Consider the following 15,105-nt stretch of genomic DNA (forward strand, 5'->3'; position numbering starts at 1 on the left):
AGACCACATTAGAACAGGTATAGGAACTTATAGGATAGAAGAAATAAGGCTGAAAATTTTGTTACGTCTCTTTAAAGTACCCCTGAACTGTATTAAAACTGTAAAATAAATCCCTAGGTGGAAAAGATTACCTTTTACAGTCTGTTCTGGCGCTGCTCGTTGTCTCCTTCAGTGTATAAGAGAACAGCTCATAGGAAATGAGGGTTCCCAATCAGGGCAGAAGTTATGTAAAGGCCACAAAGCCCTGAGCCTTGGGCGGCAGCAGGCTAAGGGGCCGCTGGACAAAGAAGAGGGATTGCTGCATATGAAAGAAGAGGCTGTAAAATAAATACAGAGGTTTCAAATACCGTATATACTCGCATATAAGCCGAATTTTTGAGCACAAAAAATGTGCTCAAAAGTCCCCCCCTCGGCCTATATGCGAGTCATAAACTTGCAAGTGTGCAGACTCACCTTCTGCAGGGACCCGAGTGCAGCGTGCAGCCAACCGAGGGGAGTAAATGTCAGCCTGAGGATGCGAATAATGGCCGGGATGAGCAGGCAGTGAAATGGTATGTCAGCCATTGCAGCCCATGGAACAGATGAGTGGCTGGAATAAGACAGTGGGCGGGCTTTGCAGGTGCAAGTGGAGTCGGCGGCATGTGCAGCGCTGCCTACTTTTGCAGCGATAAGCGGGCGGCATGAGCGGACACAGAGCGGGCAGGCTTCTTAGGTACACCGGGACCCACAGCGATGCTTCAGTGCTGATTGGAGGCAGAGCGGCCGGATTTTCAGCACTGAGCAGAGGAACAGAGACACGTGTTGCGCAGCTCTGCGGCCCGGAGCGCAGCGTGTGTGACGTGAGAGGCAGCGGACACAGAGCGGGCAGGCTTCCCAGGCACACCGGGACCCACAGCGATGCTTCAGCGCTGATTGGAGGAAGAACAGGTGGATTTTCAGCGCTGAGCAGAGAAATAACGGAGACACGTGGTGCGCAGCTCTGAGGCCCGGAGCGCAGCGTGTGTGACAGCGAGGCTAAAGAGGGATCCTGGACTACAACTGCACTGCAAATACCAGAAAAAAAATGCTGGCCGAGGGGGATTACTGGGCTGATGGCAGGCAGAGGTTGTTAGGCAGAGTTAATCCTCAGTACAATCCTGAAGTCACTGTATGCATTACTTGTACATGTTCTTACTGTAATATTAACAGTGAGCACATGTACAAGTCCTGCATACAGCCAACTTCCAGATTGCACTGAGGATTTACTGTATTACAATAAGCTCTGCCTGATCAGCCCAGTATCATCCACTGCCCTATTGTATAGTACAGTAAGAGTGTTAATATTGAATAGAGTTGTAAGGTAGCCACTAGCCATGCAATTCACAGTGATCATTTGTTTCAGATCATTTGTATGATCATACAGAAATGAGCGTTCAGGACCACCAGTGGACGAAAACATCCTAACTAATCTATGGTAATCAGATTGATGGTATCGATCACGTCAACCTGACTGGATTGGTTAGGATGTTTTCGTCCATTAGTGTCCCCTAATGATCCTTTCTGATCGATCATACAAATGATCAAAAATTGTATCATTGTAAATTGTATCACCTGTAGTGCCTGCTATCAGCCCAGTGTTGTGACACAGTGAGAATGAAGGTATAGATAATACCATAAGTGTGGCTACTGCATTACCCCGGCTTATATGCGAGTCAATCATTTTTTCCAGTTTTTTTAGGTAAAAGTTTGGGGTCGGCTTATATGCGGGTTGGCTTATATGCGGGTATACGGAGCAACACATGGAAATAGGGAGCTGCTGCCCAAGGGATCTGTATATAACTGAAGGTGGTTGCTGTACATGAAGGTTAGCCAAGGAAGAGGGTCCTGCACAAGGATTAGGAAGGGGGTCCTGAACTATGAAGGGAAGTCAACTAGAGCGGAAAAAGTATAATTCCAGGCATGTTTCTGAGCAGTTGAAAATCATTAAATATAATTACAAATATGAATATATTACTAAGAGGTAGTACTCCTCCTTGGAAAGACACCCCCCCCCCCCGCACCGTTACCCGTCAGGACTCTGTGTTCCATGATTGGGAAAGAGGACCGAGTGGTCCTCTAACCAATCACAATGCCTGGAATGAATGGACGTGACTGCGACCACGTCCATTCATAAAACAGGAAACAGTCACAGTGTAGTAAAATGTAAAACGAGAGAGTGTTCACTATCGCCATCTAGTGGCCAAAAAGTAAAATTACACATACAGGCAAATACTTACACATACTATTAATAAAATTAATAACTGACACTTCCAATGCCTGCAACCCCACCCCACCCCCCAAAAAAAACGTACAAAAAAAAAATCTGTTTCACCACTTAATGACAAGCTGACTTATAAAAACGTCCTCCTAGAGCCTCTTAAGGGCTCCAGGGTGTTTTATAAGTCAAACAGTGCTGCTGTGTGTGTGCATTCCCACGTGTGTGCACGTGAAAATAGTGGGGAAAAAACACCATAGAAAATATACACTGTTATATCCAAATAATATATTGTCACCATAGGGACATAATTAAAATCTTGTGATAACCAGGTCAAATAGGCAGATAAAATGTGTGGGTTTTATGTACAGTAGCAGTGTTTATATTAAAACTATAGGGGATGATATTGGAGAAATAGTGTATTTTTTCTTTTTCCTTGTTTTTCCCTTTAAAAGGCATAGAAAATAAAATAATTACTGAAAACAAATATCAACCCCAAAAAGCCCAATTAGTGGTGAAAAAAACAAGATATAGATAATTTCATTGTGATTAGTAGTGATTAAGCTATTGGCAAATGAAAGGGACGAGCACTGAAAGGTGAAAATCGCTCTTGTCCGTTAGGGTAAAAACCCCTTTGGAGTGAAGTGGTTAAAAAAAATTACATAAATAGTTGCCTTAGGGGGAAAATTACTTTTAGTTTACTACATAGGGGCTTGTAATTATGGACCGGACAAAAAAAAAATAAAAATAAATAACACCTATATTTCCAAATAATATATTGTCGCCATACATTGTGATAGGGACATAATTTAAACGGTTTAACTACTTCCCGACCGCGTCACGCCGATGGAAGTGGCCGCGGTGGCAGCCCCAGGACCACCTAACATCAATCGGCGTTAAGTCCTGGGACTGTGTTTTGCAGGAGATCGCGCTGAGGCTGCGCGTGCATCTGCTGCTTAATGGGCAGAGCTCCGCCTTCAGTCTCCGAGAGGCGATCGCTAGGGTGTACAGCGCTGCGATCTGCAGCAACGCTGTACAGGGGACAGCCATGTGACATGGCTGTCCCCTCCATAGGCACAGAGGTGTTCGGCTGTCATAGGCTGAAGCCTATGACAGCTGATCATGGGGATTGGCTGGCGGGGGGAGGGAGAGGGAAATACAATAGTTAAAAAAACACATTTTTTTTTATTTAAAAAAATAAGACAAATAAACAAAAACAAACAAACATCTGGGGGGCGATCAGACCCCACCAACAGAGAGCCCTGTTGGTGGGGAGAAAAGGGGCGGGGATCACTTGTGTGCTGTGTCGTGTGGCCCTGCAGCTTGGCCCTAAAGCTGCAGTGGCCAATTTAGCATAAAATGGCCTGGTCTTTAGGGGGGCTTAACACTGCGGTCCTAAAGTGGTTAATAATCGGGACAACCGGGCAAATAAAATGTGTCAGTTTTATCTACAGGAGAACGTTTAATTTTAAAACTATAATGGCCAAAAACGGAGAAATAATGAATTTTTAAAATTATTTTCTTATTTTTCCCGTTAAAACGCATTTAGAATAAAAATATTCTTAGCAAAATGTATTACCCACAGAAAGCCTAATTGTTGGCGAAACAAAACAAGGTATAAATCATTTTGTTGTGATAAGTAGTAATAAAGTTATTAGGGAATGAAAGGGAGGAACACTGACAGGTGAAAATTGCTCTGGTCTGTTAGGGTAAAAACCCTTGGGGGTAAACTGGATAAAAGACTTCTATAAACACAGTGGCTTTTTTTTTCAATAAACAGTTTCTCCCATTTTTTCATCTCATCTAAAATATAACTTTGCAGCACTTGACAATTTAAAAAGTATGAAAAAGTAGTATCAAACTTATGTTTCTTGATAAGGTGTCAAAATATCTCCTGTGAGAATATTCAGGAGAAAATTTTATTGAGGGCCTGTGCGTTTTGTCGGTTTAGAGCCCACTTCTTCAAGTGAAGAAATCTTTAGGCCTGCCAACTGAAGACACGAGCTCTGACCTGACGAAATGTATTATGTTATAAATAAAACCTATTGTTTAATTATTAGAAATTGAGTGGGAGCTCTAATTATTTGTGTTGAGTGGTGTTTTACTTTAACAAAGGTAGAATGCCCATGACATGTATTTCCTTTTCCATTCAGGTCTGCACAGAAATAGCTCAGATACAAACTGTGGACCAAGAACTTTTATGTGGCAGCCATTTATAGAGGCTCTATTACCATTGCAAGCTGATAATAACGTAATACTAGAAAAGGTGAGTAGCCAGCTAACAAGGTGTCTCCATTTCTCACATTAATTAACATCCCTCGGGTTACACGTGTCAGTGTCACACATGTAGAATGGGGCTCTGTTAACACCAAGGAAAATATCACAGCCTCTCACTAATACCAGCAAACAGCACTATGTGGCGAGAAGAGCAAGGATGTTTTTAGGCATATGTTTTATGTGTACACACAGCCATTTATGATATTAACATATTCCGGTACTTTTTTCTAAAGTATGGCTAAACTACTCTTAACGTAGTCACTATCATTAATGCAGTACACTTGCTTGGATGTAGCCGCATTTTAAGGGCTTGTGCACACTAAGGGCGTTTTCGTTTTTTTTTTTAAGCGCCATTGATTTTTAAAATCGTCCTAAAAGCGCTTGTGCAATGATTCTCTATGAGAGAGTTCACATATGAGCGGTTCGATTCCAATCCGCTCACCAAAGTGCTGCTTGTACCATTTTCGGAGCGATTTGCCTCAATGGAAGGTATAGGGAAATCGCAAAACGCTTGAAAAAGCGCTTTGTATAGAGATTTCCAGAACGCTTTTAAGACTAAATACATTGTATTTATTCTTTTCCAGGTCAAAGAGTTCACTTCCTGAGTGAAGTCAGGAAGTGAAAAAACAAATCGCTCTGCAAAAGTGCTTAGAAAAGCGCTGCACAAAAAAAGCTAATGTGCAGGCAAGCGAGTGAGTACATCAAAAGACGAAGCACAAATTACTATAAAAACACTGTAATTCGTCCACCAGCAATAGCTGGAAGTCGAATTACATCTTTCTCCACTGTCCACGGCGACATCAAGGAGGAATAGTAATTAGCACCGCCAGGAATTTTGCAGGTGCAGGGTCAGACGTTTTTTGGCTTTACCCTGCTCCCAAAGGCTTAATTGTATATACGCCATGTCACTTCCGGTTTGTATACTACAAACTGTTACTCTGCAGCTAATTTTTACTATTTTTAAAGACAAATAATATTTGTATCACGCTTTTCTCCTGGCGGACTCAAAGCGGCAGAGCTGCACCCACTAGGACACGCTCTACAGGCTGTAGTAGTAGGGAGTCTTGTCCAAGATTTCCTACTGAATAGGTGCTGGCTTACTGGAAGAGCTGAGATTCGTACCAAAGTCTCCTGTGTCTAGGGTTGCCAGGTCGGCTGATGGAGAAAACCGGACAGGGGGTGGAGTTAGGGGCGGAGTCAGAAGCACACTTTTATGTAGAGTGGGGCTAAGCAATGGGCTTTTTAAAAAATGTTTTTTACGGTATTTATATCGCACTGACATCTTCTTCAGCACATTACAGAGTACATAGCCATGTCACTAACTGTCCTCACCAGTACATGCACATAAGAGACCACTTTTCACCAGTAAATGCACATAATAAGAGACCGCTTTTCACCAGTAAATGCACATAATAAGAGACCGCTTTTCACCAGTAAATGCACATAATAAGAGACAGAGCAGAAAACTATTACAAAACTGGAAAACTATGCAAATAATGCAATGCATTTATGGCGTTTTTGCACAGTGAAGTGGTCGATTTCTTACGGGAAGTTTTAAAATTTATTTTTTTTTCCCACCAAAATTTTTTATTGAGAACAATAAAGTGGACATACATAGGCATAAAGTTAAAATATAAATCTGCGCATACATGTATGTACACATTTTGAGCAAATATAACAAATATAACAGTATAACAGTATAAATTGCGTTGTACAATAGTATGAATTCAAGTGTAAAGTATAGTAAGCAGCGGGCTCAGGCGAGATTGAATGAGATTGAAAGTCACGCCTGGACTACACGGAGGGGAGATAGAGCGGAGCCAATGCACACAAAGAGCGGAAATACAACCAGAGAATTATGGGTCACTCACTCACCATATCTCCAGACTCCTGACCTTACCTTGCTTCCTTCGCAGATGCAGAATCGCATTGCAAATGACGTGAGTGACGCACGTCATGCGTGCGTTGGCAACGCAGCGTTGGCGTTGCCGTAGCAAAGTCGGGAAGCGCGGGCTCGGGGGCGGTACTTAAGCTGGCGTAACTTACGCCGCGTAAGCTGGCTGGCTGTGCCTTTGACTGACAGCCAGGCAGCGAATCAGCGGTCGCGCAGCGCTGGCGGACGGGTGGCGGCAAGTGGCAAAAGGCATAAAACCGGACATCTTAATTGTCCGGTTTAACATGCCTTTTTGGACAGGACACAGCGGCCAAAAACCGGACTGTCCGGTCTAAAACCGGACACCTGGCAACCCTACCTGTGTCAGAGGCAGAGCCCACTATACACTACTGGTTTAGTTATAGTGTTGCTCATCCCAGGGGGGTGTAACTAGAGGGGAGCAGCCCCTGCGACTGCAGGGGAGCCCAGAGCCATAAAGGGGCCCCAACCGCTACTTCACCCTCTCTGATAAAGGACCCATCCTTCACATCAGTAGTTTTTTTGGCTGCACTTGTTATGGGTGTGAAGATTACGATGTCGACATTTGCTTTATGACCCTTGCAAAATGGGCCCCCCGGGTTGTGAGGGTCACCAGGGTTTGGCAAGGTAGAGAACGTGAATATTGGGAAGACCCATCAAAGTTTTACTGGGGGCCCTCATGATTTATAGTTCTGTTCAACCCTTCTTGAAATTTGTGCATTTTGCATTCTCTCTCTCTTCTCTCCTCCTTTGAAAATCCCCTCTGTTAAGGCCTCTTTCTGATAGGAGGCTGAACTGCATGCTTGTCTGGTAGTTCAGTGTCCCGTCTGCTGCCTAAGAGCGCCATTCTGGTGCAATTAAAGTTTATCCAAATGGCAGCGTTTGTAACACCACTCATGTCAGCGCTTCACGCCCAATGACATTACCTGGAGGACAGAGAGCCACAAAATGTGTGTGTGTGTGTGTGTGTGGTGGGGGGGGGGGGGGGGGGGTGTTGCCTGTGCAACGCAGGTACCAAGTGCCAAACCACAAGACAGGTGCAAGAGTGAAGCTGACTGATGATGAATTCACTGCCTTTAGCTGCCCATATGAAAGAGCCCATAAAGTGTACCTGAGGTGATATGAGACATGATGAGATGTATGTACAGTACAAAACATTAATAACCAGGCTGTTTTACTTGTTTTATTTTTCTGCATGAAATAGTTAACTTCTGGGCATGGAAGTGACAGCTTCTGTCTTGTGGGTACCTTGTCGGGAGTACAGTAAACATCACTGATAAGCAAATTACAGCTATAAACTTTTTCCTGGCAGAATACAACTTCTGAGGGCAGGGAGAGATAAATACATACACAACTACTGACCTTTTTCTAAAGGTGCGTACACACATGCGACTATAGTCGTTTGAAACGATCGTTCCCTGATCATTTCAAACGACGATCTTTTAAAAAAAAAGCAGCTAACGACCATTAAGTCTAATGACGGACGAGCTAGATCGTTAAAAAACGAAAGATCTGCCTTGGCGGATTTTTTCCAACGACGATCGTTTGCAAAAGTAGTACATCGTTGGAAAACGGTCGTTCGTACTAGGCTTGACATGCGCATTTCGCTATTTCTCCATGGAACCTTTCATTTTTATGTGCAAGAGCAATAGTTGCTTTACGTGATGTAACGTTCGTTCTAACGATCAGATCGTTACACACCTTTAAAAGCTAACTTTACTTAAGTCGTTCTTTCGTCAATTAAAAGTTTGTTCGTCGTTCACAACGAACAATCGTTGTCGTATGTGTGTACGTAGCTTAACTCTGATTTCTACTCTGCCTGGATAGACAAACTGTGGTTTACTGCTTCTCTGTTGGTATAGACAGCTTTACTTTTGTAAGCTGCCTGCGCATCCAACCAAACTTCACTGCATTTCTGGCTTTACAGGCGACCTCCACTTTATTGTTTCTCTGCCTGTAAAAACAACCTTCTCTACCTTGCTCATCTACCTTCCACTGTACGGTTCCTTTTCCTGTACAGACAACCTGCACCTTACTGCTCTCTTTACCGGCAACATTTCTGGCTTGCATGCAAGTTTAAATTTTAAGCAGCTTGGAACAGGACCAATCAAATGCACGTATTGTATATATCGACTGGACCAATTGTAAGCTATATAAAAGTGGCATAAAACTGCAAACAAGGCAGAGTTCTCAGCATCTCGTTGACCGCCTTAAACAGTTAACCTCCAATTTCTTGCTCCTCTGTTTACACAACCAACCACTACTACTGCTTCTCCAACTGCACAGCCAATTTCCATTTTACTATTTTACTGCTTCTCGGCCGGCAGCCTCCACCATGATGGCTTGAGATGTAACGGGGCCCTGGGCAAGGTAGTAGATTTGGCCTCCCCTTGCGGTCCTTTTGGTAAGCTGGAGTGGAGAGAGGTAGAAGGTGGCAGGTGGGCCCTTTGATGACCACTGGGCCCCAAGCACCTGCTTAGGTTGCCTAGTGCATGATCCTGCTCTGCCTTCTGCTGCTAAGCAGGTCCAGCGTAGCATCTGGAATGCCCACTAGGCAAATACTTCATAGTCTTTGTATGTAAGAATGATAAACAGTTTTGTTTATGGCATTCTGCTAGACACTCTGCACAGCCAAAATAAAACCCTTCCTCATCATATTCCCTGCATGATACAGCCTTGCATGCTATGGGACGTATAATACAGACACACTCCCCATAGCTTAGCGCTCCCACGATCAATAAATCACATCATTCACAGATTATGCTGCGGTTAGGTTCATTCTGTGGAGGAATCTCTGTGGGTTCATCAGTGGGTTAATTGCTTTGCAATAAGGAGTTGGAACAATAGCACAGAATTGGCCTGTCCTCTTGCAGACAGGGGAAAAGAAAACAGGAAAGCAAAACCAGAGAGCAGGAAAATGCTAACTGTCTTAATCACAGTATTATTCTCTTCAGCTTGTAACCCTGCTGTCATTTTCTTCACTGTATATAAGTTATTTTTAAAGCAATCTTGTTTGTTTCTTTATTTTTTTTCAGATTTTGAACAAGCTTAGCGTTGCATTGACCTCAGTCATTTTTATTTTAAAATGGACCTACTGGTGCTTGTGGATTTGTGAAACTTCTGTAGTGGGTTGCTGCAGGGTAGACAGGTGCTAAAGCTGCACATTATGCAGAATTACCATCGAAGCATCATTGGGTTTAATGCACAAAAACTGCTGTAACATTGCCGTGCACAGAAGCAGCGTGCAATATTATCGTTACTACCGGCAGCATGTACTGCAAAGTCTGCTATTAGTGTGACCTGCAGCACTCAAGTAGCTAGAATGTTGCTATGGTAATGAGTATTACTAATGGTAACGTCCATTAGTAACATGCACTGAAAGATGGCAATGCTTACACTACTCAAGTACCCTGGGTTACACTAATAGTGTAACTTGCAGTACATGCTGCAGGTAGTACCGGTAAAATTCCAGTGCACTTTCTGTGCACAGCAATATTACCGCTAGCTGGTAAAGCAGGCCCCTTGTGTGTCTCTATCTGCCCTTATGTAATGAATGGCGGAGATGCTGCCGCGCGGTCTGGCGGCGGGGCGGCTGTCTCCGCATTCAGACCAGCGGTTTCCGCACAGCGACATGTGTCTGGTTTGTCTGGGCCTTCTAGTGCACACAGAGGAAGCGCGCTAGAGGACAGGACCTTTATTTTAGTTTATATAGATCTTGCCTTTCAGTTGCTGGATGTCTGCCGTTGCGAATACTTACATGTGAGCACTCAGACCACAGTCAGATCTTAAAGTGTGTTAGAACCAGCAGGAGCTGGGAATTCACACTTAGCCAGATTACCTTTGTTTATACTCTGTTATACTCTAGACCAGTTCCAGGGTGTTGAGACCAAGGACCTCACACCCAAGCTTAGGATTGCTGTGCCATTACTCTGTTATACTCTAGACTAGTTCCAGGGTGTTGAGACCAAGGACCTCACACCCAAGCTTAGGATTGCTGTGTCATTACTCTGTTATTCTCTAGACCAGTGCCAGGGTGTTGAGACCAAGGACCTCACACCCAAGCTTAGGATTGCTGTATCATTACTCTGTTATTCTCTAGACCAGTGCCAGGGTGTTGAGACCAAGGACCTCACACCCAAGCTTAGGATTGCTGTATCATTACTCTGTTATACTCTAGACCAGTCCCTGGGTGTCCAGACCAAGGACCTCGCACCTCAGATTAGAATTGTGCTTATGTATATCTGTTATGACCTTCTGCTTTGCTGACCTCTCTCTTGCTTTCTGATTCGGTACCTCTGCCCATCTGTCTACCAGTTACTGACCCTGCTTGTATCCGGTTACCGAATCAGTCTTCTGTCTTTGTACCTTATATGCTCGTGTGCTGCCGACCTGGCCTGTCTGACCTTCCTGGCTGTCACTCGTTCCCCGAGTGATTAGTCTGTCTTTACTTCCTTGGCACTAATCCACCAGGTGTAAGTTAGCTGCAAAGACCTCCTGTACCTCAGAGAGGCCTTCCTGCAGTGCAGTCAGTGGTCTCTTCCCATTAGGAGTCCATTGGCTGCAGTACAGTCTGATTCCATTCCATCAGGGAATCACTGGGTGCTGCTCTATCTCATCTCTAGAGATAGCTCCTGCTCGGCCATAGGTCACCTGCTCCTCAGGTGTCCACTGGCTGCAGGGGTGTCTGTATCTCCCGCTCCACGGGAGATAGCCTTCTACTGTTGCACCCAAACACTTACACATTATTAGGTGTCCAGAGGTTAGTCATACTTGTATTATTGGTGATTCTGCAGATCATCAATAATCAGGTATACATCTGTATTCTAGGTGATACTGCAGATCACCAATAATCAGATTCTCTCTGTGTGCTGACACCAATTGTTACACCTTACCTCTGTTTTCCTGACTCTGCTTACCTCTTCTCTACCGGCACAGACAACCTCTATCTTACTGCTACTCCACCTTCACAGACAACCTCCACCTTACTGCTTCTCTACCTGCATGGACAACCTCCAACTTACTGCTTCTCCACCTGCACGGACAACCTCCACCTTACTGCTTCTCCACCTGCACGGACAACCTCCACCTTACTGTTTCTCCACCTGCACAGACAACCTCCATCTTACTGCTTCTCCACCTGCACGGACAACCTCCACCTTACTGCTTCTCTACCTGAATGGACAACTTCCAACTTACTGCTTCTCCACCTGCACAGACAACCTCCACCTTACTGCTTCTCTACCTGAATGGACAACCTCCACCTTACTGCTTCTCCACCTTCACAGACAACCTCCACCTTACTGCTTCTCCAACTGCACAGACAACCTCTATCTTACTGCTTCTCTACCTGCACAGCCAACCTCCACCTTACTGCTTCTTCACCTGATGAGACAACCTCCACCTTACTGCTTCTTCACCTGCACAGGCAACCTCCACCTTACTGCTTCTTCACCTGATCAGACAACCTCCACCTTACTGCTACTCCGCCTGCCTGGACAACCTCCACCTTACTGCTTCTTCACCTGCACAGGCAACCTCCACCTTACTGCTTCTCCACCTGATCAGACAACCTACACCTTACTGCTTCTTCACCTGATCAGACAACCTCCACCTTACTGCTACTCGGCCTGCATGGACAACCTCCACCTTAGTGCTTCTTCACCTGCACAGGCAACCTCCACCTTACTGCTTCTTCACCTGATCAGACAACTTCCACTTTACTGCTACTCCGCCTGCATGGACAACCTCCACCTTGCTGCTTCTTAACCTGCACAGGCAACCTTCACCTTACTGCTTCTTCACCTGCACAGACAACCTCCACCTTACACTTTTCTACCTGCATGAACTTCCACCGGACTTCTTCCTGAATGGACAATCTCCACTTTAATACTTTTCAACCTGCATGGACAGCCTCAACTTTACTGTTTCTCTACCTGTATGGAAAAGTTCTACCTTACTGCTTCTCTACCAGCATGGACAACCTCCACCTTACTATTTCTCTACCTGCACGGGCAACCTCCATTTTATTACCCTCTACCTGCATGGACAACCTCCACCTTACTGCTTCTCCACCTGCATACATAACCTCCACCTTACTGCTTCTCCACCTACATACATAACCTCCATAACCTCTACCTTACTGCTTCTGCACCTGCATGGATAACCTTTACTTTACTTCTTCTCCACCTGCATGGACAATCTACATCTGACTGCTTCTCCACCTGCATATGTAACCTCCAGTTTACTGCTTCTCCACCTGCATGGGCAGACAGACCTTTGATGCCTGTATATTTATGAAAATTAGTATATTGCTAAAAGTGATTCTGGAATGGATTGCTGCAGGGTAGACAAGTGCTAATTCTGCACACCATCTAAGCAACATTGTGTGCTGTCACTATCTGCAATCACTTAATCGAGTCAGTTATTTTTCTTTACTTACTTGTGGAGGTTGTACTTGTCTTGATAGGTGAAGCTGGTGTTTTGATGGTATGGCATTAATTTCAACACTGGCATTAGCTTACAAAGTACTTAACTGCCAGCTAGCCAGATTTTTATCCCATTACTCTTATTGTTTATTTGGATTCCACTGGTCAGGTACAGATAGTAGAAATGCCAAATCCCCATATCTGACCTTACCTTCGGTAACAACATTCAGCAGTACATATTGCTGAAGCATCAAATGGGTTAGGTGTCTGGCAGAGTGTAAAGTTGGGAGAGGAGGGTGTCTAGGGTTAGGCATCAGGAAAAGGTACATTACAGTCAGGGAAAGTTACATTTAGTTGTTGAGAGGGTAGAAAGTGAGGTGTTAGGAATGGGTTAATGTTGGGGAAGGTTAGAATTAGGAATCAAGGAGGCATTAACTCGGGGTTGGAAGGTTACAGGTAGGCATTAAGAAGGGATTTTCATCCAGGTGATTGGTTATCAGTAGCCAAATGACATGTAATGGAATGGCAAAATAAACTATGAAAATTGTGCCACATTTCCGGTAACAAGGCCAAGCACCTTGCCCCCATACTCGTCTTGCTTTGTATACTCTTCCGGCTTAGCCCCAACAAGGTCCACTAATTCAGCTGAACTTCCTAGCATGTGTCCAGCCAAATCCCCTCCTGTCCATAACCATGTCAGTGCCATGTCATTTCCACAGGTTTCCAGGGTGCCGCTGTCACCACCAAAAGATCCCCAACCCCCTCCCTGAGGATACGTAGGTAGTCGTAGTCCCCAGTATAGGAAGCCAGATATAGCCCCCCCTCCCTCAGAAAAGGTAGCAAGAGGTGCCCCCAGTATTAGGTAGCCAGATGCAGATGCCCCACCCTCCATATAAGTAGCCAGATATGACTCCAGGTATTAGGTAGCCAAACTCCTTATGCAGAGAGGACAGAGGACTGAGAGGTAAGGGACTTGCCATCCAGGTCCGGGAGAGATACACACGACCTCTCTTTCTTTTTGGTCCCCGATAGCTACAGCGGAGTCAGTCATCACATAAAAAGATATAATACCCAGCCCCTTGTTTGGCAAAGCAGGCTGTGTAGCCAGGATCGAAAGGTCAAGGAGTTACATGGTTGCAGTAGTGGGGCACAATGGTACCGAAGATTCCCATCGGGAGACGTGCAGGTCAAGTGACTGCACAGCAGAATTGTACAATTAAGTTATTTACACAATTTATAAATACATTGCATATTGGAGAGTGAGAAGGGTAAATAGTGCCTTTAAACAAAGACTGTCTTCTATTTTGAATATTATTATTTGAATCCCATGCATGCTGATAGAGTTAACGGACCTCTGAAGCAGAGGCAAATTTGAATTTAAATTGGTCAAAATCATTAAAAAAGGGAGCGAAGCAAAGGTAAATTTTCAAAACCTGACAAAGCAGCCATTGCTGGCAATTAATGGTTTGCAGTGAGCATTATATATGCAGGAGAAAGAAATTAGCCCAGCAGGGGACAGACACACACAGGCCTTGGTCACAGCCCCAACTCATAAATTACCACCACATCCTACTGCTTGTTTAGATATGGAGAGGATTATACCTTGGCAAGGGAGATTTAAGATGCAGCTGTACCTTGAGAGCAACACACCTGAAGGGGGTAAAATGAGACTATATTTTATGTATCATTCTGTTTTCCTTTTGTAACTTTGTTTGGATACCAAGGAATGCAATCCTTGCCACAGTTAAAGGACACCCGAGGTGAAAATAAACTAATGAAATAAACAATTGTATCTACAGTATCCTCATTCTCCTAAAAATGACTTTTAAATATAAAATATAACGGTGGAATATCTTAAAATCTACTTTATACGTTTTTGCTGGTTTACTGTTTTTGCTCAATGACACATTCATTGAAGTATGCCAGAGCAATAATCTATGAACTACTGACCCTTTTTATCTCTTTCCTGCTTTCATGACAAGACAAATAACATTTATATTGCGCTTTTCTCCTGATGGACTCGAAGCGCCAGAGCTGCAGCCACTAGGGCGCGCTCTATGGGCAGTAGCAGTGTTAGGGAGACTTGCCTGAGGCCTACTACTGAATAGGTGCTGGCTTACTGAACAGGCAGAGCCGAGATTCGAACCCTGGTCTCCTGTGTCAGAGGCAGAGCCCTTAACCAGTACACTATCCAGCCACTTTCAGAAGCCATTTTCTGCTAGGAAAGTGTTTTATAGTTGTAATTTCTTATCAGTGAG

General features: G+C 44.3%; 1 long non-coding RNA gene across 1 annotated transcript in view; it reads left to right on the top strand.

Moving 5' to 3' along the window:
* LOC137542421 (uncharacterized) overlaps nucleotides 1-15,105 on the top strand; it is a 381,245-nt gene that overhangs the window by 321,854 nt on the left and 44,286 nt on the right. The window contains exon 2 of the long non-coding RNA XR_011025422.1: nucleotides 4,387-4,499. This is a non-coding gene — a long non-coding RNA (uncharacterized lncRNA). The remainder of the gene's footprint in view (nucleotides 1-4,386; nucleotides 4,500-15,105) is intronic.

Source organism: Hyperolius riggenbachi, chromosome 12 (genome assembly GCF_040937935.1).
Source record: "Hyperolius riggenbachi isolate aHypRig1 chromosome 12, aHypRig1.pri, whole genome shotgun sequence".
In the NCBI taxonomy this organism is placed as follows: Eukaryota; Metazoa; Chordata; class Amphibia; order Anura; family Hyperoliidae; genus Hyperolius; species Hyperolius riggenbachi.